Source organism: Elephas maximus, chromosome 9 (assembly GCF_024166365.1).
Source record: "Elephas maximus indicus isolate mEleMax1 chromosome 9, mEleMax1 primary haplotype, whole genome shotgun sequence".
Classification (NCBI taxonomy): domain Eukaryota; kingdom Metazoa; phylum Chordata; class Mammalia; order Proboscidea; family Elephantidae; genus Elephas; species Elephas maximus.
In genome coordinates, this window is record NC_064827.1 from 67550843 (window position 1) to 67564283 (window position 13441).

The following is a 13441-nucleotide window of genomic DNA, read 5'->3' on the forward strand; positions in this document are numbered from 1 at the left end:
TCTGTACATTGGAGCTAATAGAATATGCTTTATCTACCTCAAGATATTTTGAATAAGTTCGGAACTGAAATATATAAAATATGTGGGAATACATTACACCTGTGTTATGCATTGAATTGTATCCCCCAAAAAGAGATGTTGAAGTCCTTACCCTTGTACCTGTAAGTGTGATCTTGATTGGAAATAGAATCTTTCTTTGAAAATCTTATCAGTTAACAAGGTCATGAAGGAGTAGGGTGGGTCCTAATGCCTTCTGTGTGGTGTCTTATCAAAGGCGAGGACAGACTTGGAGGCAGAGTCACAAACCGGGGGGAGGAACCATGTGAAGACACATCTAAAACCAGCAAAGAAACACAAGGATTGCCACAGCCTCTAGAAGCCAGGAGAAAGGCATGGGGTAGTTCCTCTCTCAGAGGCCTCAGAAGGAACCATCATGATCAATACCCTAATTTGAATTGCTAGCCTCCAGAACTGTGAGACAATAAATATCCGTTCTTTAAAGCTACCTATTTTGTGATAGGGATATCATTGCTGATGTCAAATGGATCCTGGCTGAAAGCAGAGAATACCAGAAGGATGTTTACCTGTGTTTTATTGACTATGCAAAGGCATTGAACTGTGTGGATCATAACAAACTATGGATAATACTGCGAAGAATGGGAATTCCAGGACACTTAATTGTGCTCATGAGGAAACTTTACATGGATCGAGAGACAGTTGTTCGGACAGAACAAGGGGATACTGATTGGTTTAAAGTCAGGAAAGGTGTGCGTCAGGGTTGTATTCTTTCACCGTACCTATGTGATCTGTATGCCGAGCAAATAATACGAGAAGTTGGACTAAATGAAGAAGAACGGGGCATCAGGATTGGAGGAAGACTCATTAACAACCTGCGTTATGCAGATGGCACAACCTTGCTTGCTGAAAGTGAAGAGGACCTGAAGCACTTACTAATGAAGATCAAAGACCACAGCCTTCAGTACAGATTACACCTCAACATAAAGAAAACAAAAATCTACACAACTGGACCAATGAGCAACATCATGATAAAAGGAGAAAAGATTGAAGTTGTCAAGGATTTCATTTTACTTGGATCCACAATCCACAGCCATGGAAGCAGCAGTCAAGAAATCAAAAGACACATTGCATTGGGCAAATCTGCTGCAAAGGACCTCTTCAAAGTGTTGAAGAGCAAAGATGTCACCCTGAAGACTAAGGTGAACCTGACCCTAACCATGGTATTTTCAATCACATCACATGCATGTGAAAGCTGGACAATGAATAAGAAAGACAGAAGAAAAGTTGACACCTTTAAATTGTGGTGTTGTCGAAGAATATTGAATATATCGCGGACTGCCAAAAGAACGAACAAATCTGTCTTCGAAGAAGTGCGGCCAGAATGCTCCTTAGAGGCAAGGATAGCGAGACTGCGTCTTACATACTTTGGACACGTTGTCAGGAGGGATCAGTCCCTGGAGGAGGACATCATGCGTGGCAGAGTACAGGGTCAGCAGAAAAGAGGAAGACCCTCAATGAGGTGGATTGACACAGCGGCTGCAACAATGAGCTCAAGCATAATAACGATTGTAAGGATGGCGCAGGACTGGGCAGTGTTTCGTTCTGTTGTGTGTAGCGTCTCTATGAGGTGGAACCGACTCGACGGCACCTAACAATAACACTTTGTGATATTTTGTTATGACAGCCCTGGGGAACTAAGACAACTAATAAATCTGCATTTGAATATAAACCATTTGGAATTTTATTTCCAATACTACCTTTTTAATTTTTTTTTTATTTAGATTTCAGTGAAGGTATACACAGCCAAAGATACACCATTTCAACAATTTCTACATGTACAATTCAGTGACACTGGTTATATTCTTCACATTGTGCTGCGATTCTCACTATCCTTTTTGTTATTATTCCACCATCATTATCTTAAACTCACTGTCCCTTAAGCTTCCTATCCAACCTTTTGAGTTGCCATTGTTAATTTGATCTCTCATAGATAAGTTTTTATTTATTTATTTTTAATTTTTTTATTGAACTTTAGATGAAGGTTTACAGAACAAACTAGTTTCTCATCAAAAAGTACACACGTTGTATGACATTGGTTAACAACCCCACGACATGTCAACACTCTCCCTTCTCAACCCTGGGTTCCCTATTACCAGCTGTCCTGTTCCCTCCTACCTTCCAGTCCCTGCCCCAGGGCTTGTGGATGCCTTTAGTCTTGTTTTGTTCCATGGGACTGTTCAATCTTTGGCTGAAGGATGAGCCTCAGGAGTGGCCTCATTACTGAGCTGAAAGCGTGTCTGGGGGCCATAGTTTCAGGTTTTCTTCAGTCTCTGTCAGGCCAGCAAGTCTGGTGTTTCTTTTCAGTTGGAATTTTGTTCTACATTTTTCTCCAGCTCTGTCTGGGACCCACTATTGTGATCCCTGTCAGAGCAGTCAGTGGTGGTAGACAGGCACCAACTAGTTGCATTGTACTCAGTCTGGTGAAGGCTGTGGTAGGTGTGCTCCATTAGTCCTTTGGACTAAACTTTCTCTTAAGTCTTTAGTTTTCTTCATTCTTCCTTGCTCCCGAAGGGATGGGACAAGTAGAGTATCTTAGATGGCTGCTCACAGGCTTTTAAGACCCAAGATGCTACTCACCAAAGTAGAATGTAGAGTATATTCTCTATAAACTCTATATGCCATTTGAGCTAGAGATTCCCTGAGACCATGGTCCCCACAGCCCTCAGTCCAGAAATTTGGTCCCTCAGGATCATGTGTCTGTGGAGCTACCATAGGCTTGCCTTGTACAGGTTGTCCTGGCTTCCCCAGTGTTGGGTACTGTCTTACCCTTCACCAAAGTTACCACTAATCTATTGTCTATTAAGTGTTTTTCCATTTCCACCCCTCTCCTCCTTCGTAACCATTAAACATTGTTTCTTTTTATTTGTAAACCTTTTCATGAGTTTTTACAGTAGTGGTCTCATACAATATTTGTCCTTTTGTGAGTGACTTATTTCACTCAGCATCATGTCCTCCAGATGCATCCATGTTATGAGATGCTTCACAGATTCGTCATTGTTCTTTAACGTGTAATACTCCATTGTATGTATGCACCACAGTTTGCTTATCCATTCATCTGTTGATGGGCTTCTAGGTTGTTTCCATCTTTTTGCTATTGTGAACAATGCTGCAATGGACATGGGTGTACATATATCTATTTGTGCGATGACTCTTTTCTCTAGGATATATTCCTAGGAGTGAGATTGCTGGATCAAATGATATTTCTATTTCTAGCTTTCTAAGGAAGTGCCATGTCATTTTCCAAAAAGCTTGTATCAGTTTGCATTCCCACCAGCAGTGCATAAGAGTTCCGATCTCACATCCTCTCCAATATTTGTTATTTTCTGTTTTATTGATTCATGCCAGTAATGCCGGGGTGAGATGGTATCTCACTGCGGTTTTGATTTGCATTTCTCTGATGGCCAGAGATCATGAGCATTTCCTCATGTGTCTGTTGGCCACTTGAATGTCTTCTTTGGTGAAGTGTCTGTTCATTTCCTTTGCCCATTTTTTAATCGGATTATTTGTCTTTTCGTTGTAGAGGTTTTGGATTTTCTTGTAGATTTTAGAGATTAGAGCTTTGTCTGATTTGTAATAGCCAAAACTTTTTTCCCAGTCTGTAGGTTCTCTTTTTACTCTTTTGGTGAATTCTTTTGATGAGCACAAGTGTTTACTTTTTAGAAGATCCCAGTTACATAGCTTATCCTCTGGAGCTTGTGTGTTGTTGCTTGTGATTTGTATCCTGTTAATGCCATGTTTTAGGGCTCTAGTGTTGGTCCTATTTTTTCTTCTATGAACTTCATGGTTTTTGGCTTTATATTTAGGTCTTTGATGCACTTTGAGTTAGTTTTTATATATGGTGGGAGGTATGAGTCCTTTTACATTTTTTGGCAGATGGACATCCAGTTTTACCAGCACCATTTGTTAAAAAAGACTGTCTTTTTCCCATTTGATGGACTTTGGGCCATTGTCAAAGATCAGGTGACCATAGGTGGATGGATTTACTTCCGGGTTCTCAATTCTGTTCCACTGGTCAATGTACCATTTGTTGTACCAGTACCAGGCTGTTTTGACTACCATATCTGTATAGTAGGTTCTAAGGTCAGGTAGTGTGAGTCCTTCTACTTTATTCTTCTTCTTCAATAGCACTTTACTTATCCGGGGCTTCTTCCCTTTCCATATAGAGTTAATGATACATTTTTCCATCTCTTTAAAGAATGCTGTTTGTATCTGGATTGGGATTGCATTGTATTTGTAAATCACTTTGGGTAGAATTGTCATTTTCACAATGTTGAATCTACCTGTCCATGAACATGGTATATTTTTCCATTTATGTAGATCTCTTTTGGTTTCTTGAGTAGTGTTTTGTAATTTTCTTTGTATACGTCTTTTACATCCCTGCTTAGATTTATTCCCAAGTGTTTTATTTTGGAGGGGGGGGGGCTATTATAAATGGTATTGTTTTCCTGATTTCCTTTTCATCGTTCTCTTTATTGGTGTATAGGAATCCAACTGATTTTTGTATGTTTATTTTGTATTCTGTAATTCTGCTGAATCTTCCTATTAGTTCCAGTCATTTTCTTGTGGAGTCTTTTGGATTTTCTAAGTATAGTACCATACCATCTGCAAATAGGGACAGTTTAACTTCTTCATTACCAATTTGGATGCCCTTTATTTCTGTTTCTTGCCTAATTGCTCTAGCTAAGAGTTCCTATTTAACACAATGTTAAATAGGAGTGGTGATAATGGGCATCCTTGTCTTTTTTCTGCTCTCAAGGAGAATATTTTCAGCCTCTCTCCATTGAGAATGATGGTGGCCATCGGTTTTGCATAGATGCCCTTTACTATGTTGAGAAATTTCACTTCTGTGCCTATTTTATTGAGCACTTTTATCAGAAATGGGCGTTGGGCTTTGTCAAATGCCTTTTCTGCGTAGGTTGAGATGATCATGTGATTCTTTCCTTTTATTTATGTGTGATTGACTTTCTACTGCATGCCTGGTATGCGTCCTACTTGGTTGTGGTGTATTATTTTTTTGATATGGTCCTGAATTCTATTGGCTAGAATTTTGATGAGAATTTTTCCATCTATGTTCATGAGAGATATTGGTCTGTAATTTTCTTTTTTTGTGGTGTCTTTGCCTGGTTTTGGTATCAGGGTTATGCTGGCTTCATAGAATGAATTCAGAAGTATCGCTTTCTTCTCCACATTCTGAAATAGTTTGAGTAGCACTGGTGTAAGCACTTCTCTGAATGTTTGGTAGAGTTCTCAGTAAAACCATCTGGGCCAGGGCTTTTTCTTTGTTGAGTTTCTTTTTTTTTTTTTATTACCTTGTCAATCTCTTCTCTTGCTATGGGTCTGTTCAGATGTTCAACATCATTTTGTGTTAGTTTGGGTAGGTCTCGTGTCTCTAGAAATTTGTCCATTTCCTCTAGGTTTTCAAATTTTTTGGAGTATAGTTTTTCATAATACTCTGTTATGATCCTTTTTAATTCAGTTGGGTCTGTTGTAATGTCCCTCATTTCATTCCTTATTTAGGTTACTTGTGTCCTCTCCTGTTTTTCTTTTGTCAATTTGGCCAGTGGTTTGTTGATCCTTTCAAAGAACCAACTTTTGGTTTTGTTGATCCTTCCTATTGTTTTTCTATTCTCGATATCATTTATTTCTGCTCTGATCTTTATTATTTCCTTTCTTCTGGTGGCTTTGGGCTCCTTTTGCTGTTCTCTTTCTATTTATTCAAGTTGTGCAACTGATGTTTTAATTTTGTCCTTTTCTTCTTTTTTGATATGTTCATTCAGTGCTATAAATTGACAGCTGAGGACTGCCTGGGAAACCCTGGTAGTGTAGTGGCTAAGTACTACAGAGGTTAACCAAAAGGTTGGTGGTTCGAATTCACCAGGTGCTCCTTGGAAACTCTATGGGGCAGTTCTACTCTGTCCTACAGGGCTGCTATGAGTCAGGATCAACTCTATGGCAACAGGTTTTAGAGGACTGCCTTTGCTGTGTCCCAAAGGTTTTGGTATGATGTGTTTTCATTCTCGTTTGATTTAGGAACTTTTTGATTCCATCTTTGATTTCTTCTATTACCCAGTGATTTTTAAGCAGGGTGTTTTTCAGTTTGCATGTAATTGATTTTTTTCCCTCACTCTTCCTATTGTTAATTTCTACTCTGATGGTATTGTGGTCAGAGAAGATACTTTGTATTATCTCAATGTTTTGGATTTTGTTGATGGTTGCTGTGTGGCTTAAGATGTGGTCTATTCTAGAGAATGTCCCATGTGTGTTTGAAAAGAATGTGTACTTTGAAGCTCTTGGGTGGAGTGTTCTATATATGCCTATGAGGTTTTCTGTATCTTCGTTTTCTTTCTGGTTGTTCTGTCCTTTACTGAAAGTGGTGTGTTGAAGTCTCCTACTATTATTGTGGAACTGTGAATTTCTGTTTTCAGTGATGTTAGTTTCTTTTATGTACTTTGGAGCCCTGTCATTGGGTGTGTAGGAGTTTATTATGGTTAAGTCTTCATGATGGATACTCCCTTTAATAATTATATAGTGCCTTTCTTTGTCTTTTACGGTGGATTTTGTTTTAAAGTCCATCTTATCTGAGATTATTATTGCCACTCTTGCTCTTTTTTGGTATTCATTTGCTTGATATATTTTTTCCATCCTTTGATTTTTAATAAATTTATGTCTTTATTTCTAAGGTGTATCTCTTGTAGACAGTATATTGATGGGTCCTGTTTTCTTTTATCCATTCTGTCCCTCTGTGTCTCTTTATGCGTGCATTTAGGCCATTTACATTCAGCGTAATTATTGATAGATGTGAGTTTATTGCTGTCATTTTGTAATGCTTTTTTTTTTTTTTTGGGGGGGGGTGCTAACATTTTCTTTGTTTCTCTTACTCTCCTGCGCTGAGTTCCTTTTGTTTTGGGTTTCTTTTTCATTTCTTTTGTTTTTATAGATTTTGTTTTTATGGTGACTTTATGTTTTTCTTCTATATTTTGACGAGTAGGTTTGTTAACTTTCTTTGTAGTTACCTTGAAATTTACCCTTATCTTCCTAGGTTTGAACCAGTCTATTACTACTTGGTATCTCCTTGCCTTCATTTCCGTTAGAAAGCTCTATACCTATACTGTTTATTCCCTCTTCTGTTGTTCTGATGTTGTCATTTACAGATTAACCTCTCTGGTTCCCTGTTGCAATCGTTTTGGTTTTGGATAGTCTTCGAGAGTTCATTTCCTAGGTTGGTATCTGGCTAGTAGAATCTTGCATCCTACATTCAGGCTGTGGTCTGATGTTGTTTGTTCTTAGATCAAAGGACCCCCTTTAATAATTCTTGTAAGTTTGGTTTGGCTTTTACATATTCCCTTAATTTGTTTTTCTCTGGAAATGTCCTAATTTCACCATCATATTTGAATGAAAGTTTTGCAGGATATATGATTCTTGGTTGGCAATATTTTTCTTTCATGGTTTTGTATATGTCATCCCATTGCTTTCTTGCCAGCACTGTTTCTGCCTAATAATCAGAGCTTAGTGTTATTATTTCTCCTCTGTGTATGTAACTTTTTTGTTTTTTTCGAGCTGCTTGCAGGATTTTTTCTTTGTCTTTGGTTTTAGCGAGTGTCATTATAATATACTTTGGTGTTTTTATTTGGGGATCTGTCCTATATGGAGTTTGTCGAGCTTCTGGGATGGTCAGCTTTTCATCATTCATGATATTAGGGAAGTTTTCTGTCAGCAATTCTTCAATGATCCTCTCTGTGTTTTCCATTTTCTCTCCCTGTTCTAGAACTCTGGTTACTCACAAATTTTTGCTTTTGATTATATCCTACATAATTCTCAGGGTTTCATTTTTTTTTTATTTTTCCTCAAAAAGAGTATATCCGTGTGTTTGTCTTCAATTTCACTGATTCTGTTATCCATCATTTTAAACCTGCTTCTCAGCACTTCTATGATACTGTTCATTTCTGAAATCTCATTATTTATCTTTTGGATTTCTAATTATTGTTTTTGATTGATTTCTAGTTGTGAATTTATTTTGGCATTTTGTTCCTGTATTACTTTCTTCAATTGTTCCCTTTTTTTGTCTCTATTTTCCATGAATTTGTCTGCCTTTTCCATAAATTTGTCTATTTTTTCCTCATTTTTGTCCACTTTTTGCTTCAACTCTTGGATTTCTCTGAATATTAGAGCTTTGAATTCCTTATCAGGTAGTTCTAGTGCCTATTCTTCTACTGGAAAGTCATCTGGTGTTTTATTTGAGACACCTACTTGAACCATCCCCTCCTGTTTTTTTTTTAAATATGTTTTGATATTGTCTGCTGTCTTTGGAACATTCAGTAGTTATTTTCTTCATTTCTTGATTACAGACTTTTTTGTTTCATTCTGCTTTTTTGTTTTATTTGGTTATGTCTTAACAGGCAGGCTATGTGTTCTTTGTTGTTTGCTCGTCTATAGTCACAGTACTTTTCACTTCCTTGTCCAATGTCCAGGGCCAGTCATTCAGATATGGTGCAGCAGGGCAGATCCATCTTAAAAGGAGGGGCTGGGACAAGTTGTTTGTGTTATGTACTAGGACCAACAGGGCAGGCCAGGAATCAGTACTGGGCAGGTTCCAGGAGGCCGTGCCTATGTTGCTTGGGGGTGTGATTCTCAGTGCATGGTGCAGGTAGGTAAGAAAGAGGGGGGAGGTTGTGATGTGTGGAGCTAATAGGGGTATGGGAAAGAGGAGGGAGAGGAGAGAGAAACAAGAGCCAAAAACAAACAAGGAAAGAAATAAAGAAAAAAAAAAAAAGAGTGCTAAGAGAGCTTGCCATTGGAGTGGATAGATGAGAAACTGAGAAATGGAGAAAAGCAAAAAAGAAAGAAAGAAAAAGGGAACAAGAAAGAAAAAGTAAACTAGATAAAAATTTGGAAAAGAAAACCTGCAGGAGTCCCAAAGTCCCACCAGTGAGGCTACTAAGACTGGGGATGTGGCTCCCAGGCTGTGTAGTATAGCCTGGCAAGATGGGGTATAGATGTCACACAGCACCTGGTATTCAGGAGACAGGAAAAGAAGATAAGTGTAGAGAGATCAGAACTGGAAAATGGAGAAAGACAGAAAGGGAAGAAGAGAGAGAAAAGAGAAGAAAAAAAAAAAAAAGAAAGAAAGGGGGAAAAGAAGAAATGCCCCCAGGGATCCCATCTACGTGGCTGCACAGATTGGGGCAGTGGTTCCTAAGCCGTGCAGCGCAGCCAGCTAGAAAGGGCTCCCAAGCTGTGAAAAGAAAAAGAAAACAAACAAACAAAACAGAACAAAGCAAAACAAGGAGAAAAAAAATAAAACCCCAGGGCTCCCACCAGTGTGATGTCTCAGCCCGGGGGAGTGGTTCTGCAGTTGAGTATGGCTTTTCAGCCTTTCAAGAAGAAGGAAAGATGGCATTCAAAGTCAGGTGTTCCTGAGAAAGGAGGGGAAGGTGGTAGGAGGCACAGAAGAAACCAAAAGAGACAGAAAGAACCAACTCCAACTTAGGGGCCCGGCAGTGTGGGCAAAGTAATTCCAAGCAGCCTGAGGCCAAAGCAGCTGTCTCCTGGCCAGGAGGCTGCGACTGCTGGGAGACAGAGGAGGCCAAGGTGGGGGGAGAAAGGGGGAGGTTAGGAAAGCGTGTATCATTCTTTACTGGGTGCTCTGTCTCCTGCTGGGAACTTTGTGAAGCCTCTTTCCCGTACTCCCTGTCTGCTGATCTCCAATGTGGATGGGGTGAATCCAAGCAGCGCAGACACTGCACTTCCCAGCCATCCAAACCACCAAAGCCAGCCAGGAAGTTTGGAGGTAGAGCAGCAAAGAGAGAATGGGGTGTGGTAAAGCATGTATCCCTTGTTGCCGGGTGCTCTGTCTCCTGTTGGGAGTTCTGCGAAGTTGCTTTCCCATGCTTCCTGCCTGCTGATCCACAACAGGAGTCGAAGATGGTGGATCCGTGCCACTTTGGCAATGGGGCCTTCACCACATATCTCTTCTAGCTCTTTATCTTCTGTAAGTTTCTTACTCCATTCCATGCTTGACTGAGTTCTTTATCTCTTCATTGGACAATTCAGGCTCTAGGAATGATGTTTGTCTCTGTTTTATTTAGTTTTTCCGGTCTTTGCTGTGGAGGCATGGTGTGGTGCTTCTGTCTATGGCATCATGTTGACCGGAAGTCCACATGTAGGTTTTTAAAAGAGCACAATGCTCAAAGAAGGTGTACTTTACTAATTAAAATATGCTATATATATATATATATATATATATATATATATATATATATATATATATATTTGGTTCAAAGAAGAATTCAAGGGATAGTTTTGGTTTAAGGTTTAAAGTTTGAAGGTTATCCATGAGATAATCCAATATTAACTTTGACAGTCCCTTCTGGTTCTATAATTCCAGGATTCCCTGGTCCTGAGATACCACAAGAGGATGGAAGATGTAGGCTAATTTATGCCTGTGTGTTCATGGGCACACATGAACCTGAGGTTATGTAACAGAGAGAGAAAGAATTAGCCAGATGTTGTGGATAGAGGGACAGTGACTCTGAGGTTTTGTCATTTACTAGCTACGTAACAATAGATACTCACTGAAACTTTCTCAGTCTAAATTTCTTCATCTGAAAAGAAAAACGATTGTGGCAAGTGTATCATGCTGCTAGATGAGGTTATCATTACCACTAGCACATAGTAGGCACTATCTGCCAGACACTAGGTTAAGCACTTGGTACATCTTCTCATATAACACATAACATCCAAGGAGGCAGGTTATATTTCAACTTGTCCCATGTTTAAGATGAGAATACTGAGGCTTAGAAAAGTTATGTGACATTTGTCAGATCATGGTGAATGACAGAAAAAAGACTAAACCCAGATTTATCTAACAGACAAATTAGGGTTCTTAGCCACTGTACTTGTCTAAGTATTTGTAAATGCAAATCCTCCTTCAAGCATCTGTTGGTGAAGTAAAGCATATTTTAGAAGATTGCCTTTTTTTTCTTTCTTTCCTCTCCCATTCTACAGACAGTATAATCCATACGTGTACCTATACGTGTATGTGTATATGTCTATGTGTATGTATAAACATATAAACACAGACACACACAGTTGACAAACCTGCACATGGCAATATCAAGGAATGAACAGTAATGTCCCATGAATCCATAACTGGTATTACACTTAGAATACAGTAATGGGTTATTCACAAGAATTATCAGATTGCAAAAGAAAGTCTCATGGTTTGTGAAATCTACTTTAAAGTGTTGTTATTGCTGTTCTTATTTCAATTAAAGAGGTTCTTAAAGTGTTCCAAGCTCAGGGTCTTGCTTAAAATAGATTCTCAATAAATATTTACCAATTCAATGCTAGGGGCACACTAAGACTATCAAACATAAAGGCAGAGGAATTACCAAAATGGTGCCACAAAATTTATGATTTCAGATGGCTTTTAAAGTCATTATCCCAAAGACTCTGTTCTTCCTCCTAAGAATCATTGTATTTCTGTGGTATAAAAGGTGACAGGGTCTGTGAGTATTTGGGGAGAGAGGGAAGCAGTACACTAACGAAATTCCCTTGATCATTGAAAAGAAAGTAAACTTGAGTAAGAAACAAAACAAAAAAACACTCAATCCCAAAAACTTTAAAATATTCAAATGGTTTTCAGGTGAGGAAATCAAAATAAGTTCATGGAAATATCTTAAGGCTGATGTATATACAATTAACCCTCAAAGTTGTGAGAACAACAGCCTGCTTACACTCTCTCTCTAAAACATCCTGTAGAGTAATTAAAGACCCTTCATTAACAGCTCATAGGATTGTAGTATGTTGTAGCTGGATATAGCATTTAGAGCTCAGCTAACTTGCCCACCAATCTATCAAATAGAAAAAAACAAAAAGAAGACTCTAAAAGCTTTTTCCAACAGAACAATACAGAAACATTAGTTATTCAGTATCTACCATTGTTTCAATGTCATATTTGATAACAAAGTAGCCATTTTGACAGGAGCTGACCCAAGAAAGTAAGCAATAGATTATTTTATCTTTCCCTCATAGTCCATTCAAGCGCAATACAGGGGACACATTTTCCCCCTCTTCTTGTATGGAATTTGGGGCAAGTATCATATTTTTCAGCCATTTTTAGAGTATAGAGAAGTCCTTTGGCCACTTCCAGTTCCAATCTCCTTTCTGTGATGAAAATTTCCAATCCAGTGCAAGAATTCAAAAGCTGCCAGTTTTTAGTTCATTTAGAGCTTCTGCTCCTTCTGGTGGTTACTACTTTTGGCATCAAGGCCCGTAGTAGGGAAAGGGTCTGTGGTCAGCTGATTCTCCTTTCCCTTGCTCCATGTTCTCTCTCCCTGGAAGACTTAGTATTTGTCTCCGGGGTGGCACAAATGGTTAAGCACTCAACTAATAACCTCAAGTTTCGTGGTACAAACTTACCCACAGATACTTTGGAAGGAAGGCCTGGTGATCTGCTTCTAAGGGTCACAGTCTTGAAAGCCCTATGGAGTACAGATCTACTCTATACATGTGGGGTCACCATGAGTTGAAATTGACTAGATAGAAATGGATTTAGTTTTTTTTTTTTTTAATGTGGGGCTCAGTGAAGGAGGGGAAGAGGACCTGGTTGGACAGATGGGAAAGAGGCAAAGCACAGTCTTTGCTGGCCGGGGCAGTTGTAATCTACCCCTCACTGATACTGAAAGCTGTTCCTTTCTCAGGGAATTTAGGGAAATATAACCGGTATTCCCTTCCACAGACAATGTCTTTCCTACAATTGACCCACGGTTAGGAGAGTATGGGTATAAGACACACAATAAAATCCCCTCCAATAAAACTATCTTCTAGGTTCTCTTTCATATAGGCCCTTGCAGAAGCTAGAAATGTTATCCCCAGTTGGAAAAATTTGATTCATAATCCTGCAGCATCTCCTACAGATGATCTAGAATTTGTTTTTCAAACATGGAAATTCAGTACCTACTGGTATTTTCTTGACCCTTGGCCTCTCAGATGAAACTGAGACAGAGAGCATAAAATTTAACAACTCCTGATAAGAGTGGTTGTGTTGTGAATATTTTGAAGATATAATCTATTATGAGGCTTGTAAATAAACTTTAAAGGGGACACTTAGGTTACTATACTTTCTGACTAAACGGTTATAAACTCAGTGCTTCTTAACCTATTAGGGGTTAGGGATATTTTTTGAAGAGGACTTGAAGCACTTATTGATTATGATCAAAGGCTACAGCCTTCAGTATGGATTATACCTCAACAACATAAAAGAAAAATCCTCACAATTGGACCAATAAGCAACTTCATGGTAAACGGAGAAAAGACTGAAGTTGTCAAAGATTTCGTTTTACTTGGATCCACAACCCATGCC